A 9206-nucleotide genomic window follows, 5' to 3' on the forward strand; every position below is an offset into this window, starting at 1 on the left:
AAAAACCCGCTTGAGCCCTATTACTTTTTTGTTCTTAGGTTTCTTTTCAAGATGCTTGACCATGTTCCTTTCAAACTCATTAAGTTCATCTTGCATGGCAATTATCCAACCAACATTTTTAAGAGCTTCTTCTTGATTTCTTGGCTCAATTATGGATAGAAAGGCTTGGAAGACACATAAGTTCCTCATATGTGATCTAGTCTTAGTTCCTCTATCGATATCACTTATTATGAGGTTAGTAGGATGAGAGCCTTGATATTTGAAAGACTTTGGTTGAAATTCTCTAGCTGGAAATCCTATTTGAGGCACTTCTCTTGTGTTCCTTCTATTTCCTCTTCGTTGCCTGCTTCTTCATGACCTTTTTCCACTTGGATTTCAGAAGAAGGAACTTCATCATTTTCTTGATGTTCTTGCTCAAGTTCCACTTGTCTGGAATGATTGGATGCTTCTTCATCGTCCTCCTTGTCTCTAACCATTCCAATTTCATAATCATTATTGTCTTGTTCCTGCACATTCATAAACATATTAGATTCATCAAATATCACATGAATTCTATCTTCGACACACATAGTAATTTTATTGTAAATTTTATAAGCCTTGCTATTTGATGCATAGCCAAGGAACACTGCCTTATCATCTCTTTCATCAAATTTACCAATGTTCCTCTTTCCATTATTATGGACAAAGAACTTGAATCCAAAACCTATGAAGTGAGAAATGTTAGGTTTTATGCCCTTAAATAGTTCATAAGGAGTTTTATTGATGATTGGTCTCATCATAACTCGATTTAAATTTAGCATGCTGTATTGATGGCTTTAGGCCAGAAGTTTCTTGGAAGTCCACTAGCTATATGCGTTGTTCGTGCCATGTCTTCTTGGGTCCTATTCTTCCTTTCCACAACCCCATTTTTTTAGGGGTTCTTGGGGCTGAGAAGTTATGATCCATGCCATTCTCTTTACAGAACTCATGAAATCTTGAATTTTCAAACTTAGTTCCATGATCTGATCAAATGTGGATAATTTGATTTCTTCACTTTCTTGGCGAAGGACATAGATTCATCAAAGGTTTTATCCTTGCTAGATAAAAAAATCACCGAGGTAAATCTAGAAAAATCATCAATTATATCTAGAACATATTTCTTTCCACTTCTACTTTGAACACGCATGGGACCACACAAATCCATGTGAATAAGTTCCAATGGCTTTGTGGCGCTAACCATGTTTGTGCTTTTAAAGGATTACCTGATTTGCTTGCCTCTCACAAATTCATCACAGATATGTTGTATGAGGAACTTGACTGAGGGAATCCCTATGACCAAGTTCCTCGCTCAAAGTTTATCCATGAGTGGGAAACTAGAATGTCAAAAACACTTGGGATATAATAAAGGATCATCATTAATGGTACTCAGACATGTAAGGTTGTTCCTTGGGACAGAATTGAGATCCACAATATATGTGTTCCCTTTTCTAGTTCCTTCAAGAACAACCCTTCATGTTTTGACATTAATGATGTTGCATGAATCAGAAGTAAAACATACAGAGTTTCCTTTATCACAAAATTGTGATATGCATAGCAAATGTGCATCAAACCCTCGACCAACAGTACATTTTCAATTGAATAGGAACTTGACCCTCCTACTTTTCCTTTTGCAATAACTTCTCTTTTCTTGTTGTCTCCAAAGGTCATAATTCCTCCAGAATAGGCCTCAAGTGAGAAGAATTTAGATTTGTCTCCTGTCATATGCTTTGAACAACCGTTGTCGAGGTACAATGTGTTATTCCCCCTCACTAGGACCTATAAAAGAACTTATTGATTAGGTTCAAGAACCCAAGTTTCCTTGGGTTCCTTAGACGTTAAAGCAATGTCAGATTTCCTAAACCAATCTTGCTTACCATTCTTCACTAAGTGACCTGTCTTTCCACAGAAGGAACATATGCTGTAACTAGGTAAATCAACATACTTATTTTAACCTTTATGCTTAGATCGAATGTACCCTAGTCCTTTATTTGTTTAGGTTTGAGCATTCTCAATCCGCTTAGGTATGCCAAGCTGACTACTGCTTCACTCTTTTTTGATAGCAAGTTCCTTTTCTAGATTTGCCTTTTCAATTCTTAACTCATCAAGATTATTTTTTTATTTTTGTAAAATCTTTATTAAATTTAGGCAATGATCCAGAATAGGAACTTAACGATTTTAAAGTCAGCATTAGCAGGCTTGTATTGAGTCAGTTCTACATTAACCATAATATTTTCTTACTTAAGTTTTTCATTCATTTCTTTTAGAAGAAGATTCTTGACAAAAAGATCAAAGAATCTGATTTGAACATTAGTGCGCTAAATCTCAATAAAGTTGATGTGTTCCTTGCAGACTCTGAGAGCTTTTTCACACTAATTTATCTTTTTAATATCAATTCTTCAGTTATCTTCTGTTTCTAAAAGGAAATCAATAAGTACTTCTTTAGATAGAGATCTAAGGTGATTTGGATTGATAAATACCTCTTTAGCCAATTCTTTATTGTAAGCCTTCTCATAACGTTTGGCCATTTGACAGAGATTGGATGTTTCTTTTTCAGGTTATTCCTCCTCATCTTCAATCTCAGAATCATCCTAAGTAGTTATCACAACCTTCCTAATGTCTGTCTTGTTGAAAAGAGTTTTGTTGCTCTTCTTTTGTTCCTTATCCTTCCCTTTTCCTTTCTCAGTTTCCCATAGAGGACATTCCCGAATGAAGTGATCTAGAGATTCACATTTGTGACATCCGGAGTCAGCTTTTGAGGTAGAGGACTTTTTGGTGAAGTTCCTTGTTCTGTTATTTCAATTGAACATTCTCTTGAACCTTTTTTCCAACATAGCAGCTTCTTCTTCTTCATCCACCTCAGAGTCTTATGGATCACCAGCTTTGAGAGCCAAGCCTTTTCCTTTGTTTCCTTAACTATTACTTGTTCCTAAGTGCAACTTATGAGTCATGAGGGAACCAGCAAGTTGCTCGATGTTGAACTTCGTGAAGTCCTTAGTTTCTTGTAAGGCAGTCACCTTGGCTCTCCATCTTTCATCTTGAGGAGGCTTCTTAGAACTTTCCTAACTTGCTCACCAATAGGGATTTATATTCCAAGAGAAACAAGCTCTTTGATAGTGTTAGTAAATCTGGTTAACGTTTCCTGGATTGTTTCAAAGCGTTCATATTTAGACATAAGAAGATCAATTTTAGTGCATTTCACTTTGTTAGTTCCTTCAAGTGTTACTTCAAGTAAATCCCAAATTTCTTTAGCATTTTTATAACCCATAACATGATTATGTTCATGGGGTCCAAGATCACAGTGAAGTAGTTTAACAGCAAGTGCATTGGTTTCCATTTTTTAAAAATTTTCCTTATTAAATTCAGACATGGGTTTAGGTACTACCTCATTTTCACCAGTAGTTTTGGTGATTTTGAAATCACTAACTTCAATAACTCTCCTAACTTGGTTGTTTTCAACTTTGATAAAAATCCCCATCTTGTTCTTCCAATAGGTGTAGAACTTCCCATTGAACATAGGAGGACGCTGCGTAGAGTAACCTTCTTTCAGTTTCTCGTGATTGTTCATCTTGCTTCCAGGAACTTAACTCATTAGGGTTTCCTGATTTCTTCAAGGAACTTGCTCTGATACCAATTGTTGACTCTAATGAACAAACAAGATGGGGAGGTGAATTGTATTTAGAGGAACTAGGGTAATTTTTGCAAATTAACAAAGAAAAATAAATAAAAACTAAAAGTGCAAAGAGAGATTTTACGTGGAAAACTTCTTGGCCCTAATCAAGAAGAAAAACCACAACCACAAGGGATTTTAAACTCAACTCTTAATAATAATAGGACAAACAACCTATTTCAAATTAAGAATCTACACTCAAGTTCCTCAACGAACTTAAGTACCCTTCAACTAGTTGATAACTCTAAACTCTTTCTTTATAATAGCTTCCTTGAAAGAAATAAACACTCTTAGAGTTTACCCAAACTATCCTAGTACAACTCAAGATTAAACTCTAAATATTAAGTACTAAATCACTCATAGACTTAAGTGGATTATGACTCTTTTTGCAATCTTAAAGATTGTAATGCTCAAGTGTGTTTTTCTTATTAGAAAACCAATCTAATTTATAGAAAAATAGAGGAAGTTAAAACAGTCGTTGCCTCAATCTCCACTAATCCACAATTCCCTTAGAATTAGGTTGTGTAGCTTGTTGGAGCTTAGGCAGCATGTAAAACCAATTAAACTGGAACTGGTATTACTACTTCCTAGTTTTTCTCAACCTCTTTGACAAAGTAAACACGTGTTTATAGATTTATTTTCCAAAAACTGATTTTCTAAAAAGATAAGCTTCAATAAAATCAGAAACTCTTTTTAATAAAAGATATTTTCACTTACAAGATATTTTCGAAATAAACATGCTAAAATATGGAAAAATAAAATCTTAATCAAATAAAATAAAATCAACCTTAATCCTATCATAATCAAAGTACTTAGCATAAATACAATAAGCCTAAAATTAAAGACAAAATAAATAGACTCCTTGAAACTCTGAGAAGCTTCGGCTCTGGAGCTTCAGTTCCTCACTCAAGGAACTTGACTACTGATTGTCTTCTTTGTCTTTCCATAGCAGACCTAGACCTTTTTCCATACTCCATTCTTACCCCAAAATTTCGTAGCATTAACCTGGCATCAATCATAGATAAAAACAAAAGTTAAACTTATATGAATTTGCTTAGGTTCCTTGAGTCATCATCAAAACTTAGGATCAATACCTACTACTCTCTTACCTTGGTTATGTACTGGTGACTTCAACTCTATTTTGTTTGTTGAAGATAGATTCAATGGAGCTGCTATCTCAGATTATGAGACAAGGGATTTCCAACAATGTATTGATGATCCATCTTTATTGAAATAAAGACTAAAGGGTCTGTTTAATCCTGGTGCAACAAGGCTTAGGTTGATCCTAGAACCTTTTCTAGGATTGATAGGGGGTTTGTCAATCAGGAGTGGATTAATTTTTATGGTCATGTTGAATCTCATTATTTGCCTCCCTCTCTTTCTGACCATAACCCTATTGTTTATGAGATTTTTCCTGCTCATCTTGGGAAAGGGAAACCTTTTAGGATTCTTAACTGTCTAGCCGATCATGACAGTTTCTTGACTATTGTTAAAGATGCCTTATAGGTTTCTGAATCTAATAATGTTATGGGTGATGTCTGGTTCAAGCTCAAGCAATTTAAGACTGCTTTAAAGACTTTGAATGTTCAGTAGTTTGGTGATATTCATGCTAAACTTGAGACTTATCAAAGCCATCTATCTGATATTCAGCAACAAATTTCTTATTATGTGACAAATACTGACCTCTATGCTCTTGCAATGGAAGCTGTTGCAAGTGTGAAGCATTAGTTAAGTATTCAAGAGAGTGTTTATAAATAGAAGTCCATAATTTTACTTGATGCAGCTTGGTGATGGTAATTGTAGACACCTAAAAATGTCTCCCCAAAACCAAACCCGATGATGAACAACCATTCACCGCCATTATTGGTCGGGTTGAGTATTTAATCTTGGAGTGCCTAAATCCATATTTCCATTTAATAAAACCAACCCAAATCCTATCCCATTTTCCCAAACCATAACTCATTTTCCTCTTTTCATGCCTATAAGCCCAAAATAATTCATTTTGTGTCCTTTAAAATCATTCATTTCGTGTCCTTTTTAAAAAAACGTTTAACCAGTTTATTTTGGTTCATAATCGGTCCAATGATTGAATATTTAGATGGGGATTTAAAAGAGCTTTCCAACGATATACTATAAGCCCAAATCCGAGTTATAACAAATAAGTTATGACCAAAATATTAAACTGAGCCCAAACCGAACACTAAGCCCACCTTACCTACGACCATAACTTATTCGTTACAACTCGGATTTGGGCTTATAATATATTGTTGGAAAGATCTTTTAAATCCCCATCCAAATATTCAATCATTGGTTCCAGAATATGGACCAAAATAAACTAGATTAAACGTTTTTATAAAAAGGACACGAAATGAATGATTTTAAAGGATACGAAATGAATTATTTTGGGCTTAAAGGCATGAAAAGAGGAAAATAAGTTATGGTTTGGGAAAATGGGATAGGATTTGGGTTGTTTTTATGAAATGGAAATATGGATTTAAGCACTCTAAGATTAAATACTCAACCGGACCAATAATGGCGGTGAAAGGTTGTTCATCATCGGGTTTGGTTTTGGGGAAACATTTTTAGGTGTCTACAGTAATAACCAATATTTTTTCTCAGTCATGAAGTAGAGGTAAATTAGGAATAGAAATTATACTAATTTTAATAAGCATGGTGAATTATTGAAGACCTCTGATGCTATTGAGAATGAGATCACAAGATTCTATAAGAGTTTACTGGATACTAGGGCCTTTTCTCTCCCTGGGGTTGATTTGTGCACTAAGAGAAGAGGTAGACAGTTTTCTATTTCTTCCTAGAACCTTCTTATTGCCCCTATTAAAGTTGACGAAATTGATTTGGCTATTAAAGGAATTGACAATGCTAAAGCACCTGCCATTAATAATTTTAATGATTTCTTTTTTTAAGAATACTTATAGTATTGTGAAAGCAGATGTTTATGCAAGTGTTATGGAATTTTTTAACACTAGTAGAATGTTAAGGAATTGCAATTGCACTACTGTTACCTTAGTTCCTAAGGTGTAGAACCCTTTCTATGCTAAAGATTTCTAGCTAATTGCTTTCTGTACTGTTCTTTATAAGTTGATTGCATAAATCTAAACTACAAGGTTAGCTACTGTTCTTCATGAGATCATTGATAATGCTCAAGCTGGGTTCATTCCAGGTAAGCATATAGGAGATAACATATTTCTTCCAACTTTGTTGATTAAAGGGTATGGTCATAAGTATATCACTCCAAGGTGTATGCTTAAGATTGATCTTTAAAAAGCTTATGATTCAGTTGAGTGGAGTTTTCTTGAAACTGTTATGGCTGAGCTCAGCTATCCTATCAGTTTATCAGTTAGATTAAAGGGTGTCTTTCTACAATTTCCTTTTCAATTCTGATTAATGGGGCTCCCTTTAAACCTTTTCCAGCTAGGAAGGGTCTTAGACAGGGTGACCCTATGTCTCCCTTTCTCTTTGCAATATGTTTGGAATATCTTTTAAGGTGTCTCTTTGACTTACATAAAAATCCAGATTTCAACTACCACCCTAGATGTAAAAAAATGCATTTGACTCATCTCATGTTTACAGATGATTTATTGATGTTTTCTAGGGCAGATTGGTTATTTATCTCTTCTCTTCTAGGCTTTCACTAAGTTCTATGAAGCTTCAAGGCTTTCTACAAACTTGGATAAGAGTTAGGTGTACTTTGGGGGGTTGTTTGAGGATGAGCAACCTAGCCTTAGAGCTCTGATTGGTGTTGCTCCTAGTACTATTCCTTTTGGATACTTGGGAGTTCCTTTATCTTCTAAAAATCTTACCATTGCTCCATGCAAACCTTTTATTGACAAGGTGATTGCCAGGATCAATGGGTGGACTGCCAGGCATCTCTCTTATGCTGGTAGATTACTGTTTCGGGGTTTTCTGATGTCCTGCGGAGAGTTACAATTCCGAGACTGGAACCGGACGCTTGTACCTGCAAAACAAACGGATGCTCCGGATGATTGGAGATCCGCCTCCGACGGTCAAGTTAGTACTTGATTAAGGAGTAATTAATGCGGAAATTAAAGTGATTGGGTCTCTCTAGGTGAGAGAGTTTAATGTGTGTAATCTGCGTAATCTCCCTTAATGAGGATTAAGGGAGGTATTTATAACCTCGGGAAACGTGTCAATCTAGGTTTAGGTTAACCTTGGGCTGATTGGGCTTCCCACGGAAGTTGGGCCTAGGTGACCGGTTATCCCAGGTGTCATGGGAAGGACACGTGTCGTGTCCTAATTGGTCCATAGTGGACGGATCATTGCTTGACACGTGGCAGGCTCCTATTGGCCCATGTGACGGACACATGGCGGAACCTGATTGGTCCACTTGTCAGGTGGTGATTGGTGGGGAAAAATCCCCTAATCATTTGCCCCTCACAGGTGGCACGTGACTGGTCACGTGTTACCTGTGACAGGTATCGCCCTGTAACAGGCGACGGCCTGCTACAGGTGTCACTCGGCGAGAGGCCGAGAGATTCTCCCGCCAAAATTTTGAATTCTGGAAGTGACCCTTTGCCTTCTCACTTCGCCTATATAAAGGAGTGTTGACTTCGGTCATTTTCACACTTGAAAACTTTGTGAGAGAACATTCGGACCCCTGAACTTGCTCTGACATTTTGGACCCTTTTTGCCTACCGCCTGCTCTGACAAGCCGACTGCAAAGGATTTTCAGAACTTCATCAATCGTCACTCAGGTAACCGTCGGTTCTCGTACTCTTAATTTTCTCTTTACTTTATTCTTTTTTGAAATGGCACCACGGAAGCACACGACACGACCTAGGTTAGTGATCAGCCGGTCACCGGGGACGGCTGAATCTAGGACTAGGAGTGCCGCCTGCCCTTTTCTGGACCCATCTTTGCCCTTTATAAAGTCCGACTGTATCTGTGTCTATGCAGAGCATGATGGCCAGAACAAAAAAGACTGCCAGGATCTCAAACTCAGACGGCTCCTCCCACAGGGTGCCGATTAGTGAAACATCTGACCAGGCGCCAGATGTGGAAGTGAAACAAAGCGGCTTGAAAGCCGGCAGTTCTGAGGGAGGAGTCAAAGTGACCCCTTCCCATTTTACAGTTGACAATTCTACATTCTCTCCTGCTCCTTTTAAAGGAGAGGAGGCGGGCCCCTCCGGGAGAGGGGAGGAGTCGTCCTCTTCGGACTCGTCAGAGGACGATTCCGAGTCTAGCTCTTCTGGCCATGCTTCTCTGGACACAGAAGAGAAAAACAGTCGCCTGCAAGAGGCGAGGCTTTCTCACGCAGTTGAAAAGGGGGACGATTGGGCGGAGCCATCCGCCTCTCACCGAGAGCAAAATACCCCCTACTACTGCACGGTACCTCGGGGCCGGATCACAGCCATGCAAGAGAAAGTGGAGAGCTTTATCGCAAACCACACAATGGGCCCCGGCTTTTTAGTGTTCGTGTCGGATCAAGAAGACACAGTCGTCTGGCCGGCTGGTACCAGTTATGATGGCGCCTGCTTTGGCT

The sequence above is a fragment of the Chenopodium quinoa genome, unplaced genomic scaffold (assembly GCF_001683475.1).
Source record: "Chenopodium quinoa cultivar QQ74 unplaced genomic scaffold, ASM168347v1, whole genome shotgun sequence".
In the NCBI taxonomy this organism is placed as follows: domain Eukaryota; kingdom Viridiplantae; phylum Streptophyta; class Magnoliopsida; order Caryophyllales; family Amaranthaceae; genus Chenopodium; species Chenopodium quinoa.